At 57.6% G+C, this 510-nt stretch overlaps 1 non-coding gene across 1 annotated transcript; it reads right to left on the bottom strand.

The window, feature by feature from the left end:
• LOC124685625 lies at positions 1–153 on the bottom strand. Its single transcript, XR_006997598.1, has one exon. It is a non-coding gene; the product is annotated as a U4 spliceosomal RNA (small nuclear RNA).
• Between the last annotated feature and the right edge of the window lie 357 nt (positions 154–510).

The following is a 510-nucleotide window of genomic DNA, read 5'->3' as shown; positions in this document are numbered from 1 at the left end:
GGCTTTCCCCTCGCCCGAAGGTGAGGGAGCCCTTCCAGAAATTCTCAGTGGCCCCGGAGGGCCAAAGAGGGGGTTTGGAAATAGTTTTCAACCAGCAATTGACGCGCCTCGGTATAACCTCACTAGCTGCGTCATTGCCCCAAGCGCAAAGATGCTTTTTCCCCAACGCACCCCGTCCCTTCTTATACTGCCCTCTCCCCGTCGCGCTCTCCTAGCTAGCCGAGGTGGGACTAAAGCAGCACACAGAAATCAAACCAGCCAGTCGTCCACGCCTCAGCACCCCTCGCGGGCCGCTATCAGGCCCGTAAGCCTGCCCGCACGGGCAGCAGCGCGCGTGGGCCGGATTCCACCATGCCCCGCCCAGATTGATCGACTCAGTCGCGGCGCGCTGCCTTTCCGTGTGTCGGAAGCGATGACAAACGCGTAGAATACTACAATGCACCCCAAAAGTGTACGCTGACTGTATGAGGTGATCGCGTTTCGCGTACATGAAAAAACAAGAAAAAAAAA

This window comes from Lolium rigidum, chromosome 1 (genome assembly GCF_022539505.1).
Source record: "Lolium rigidum isolate FL_2022 chromosome 1, APGP_CSIRO_Lrig_0.1, whole genome shotgun sequence".
Taxonomy (NCBI): Eukaryota; Viridiplantae; Streptophyta; class Magnoliopsida; order Poales; family Poaceae; genus Lolium; species Lolium rigidum.
The sequence above is the reverse complement of the archived record's forward strand: the minus strand, read 5'-3'. Positions and strand labels throughout refer to the sequence as shown.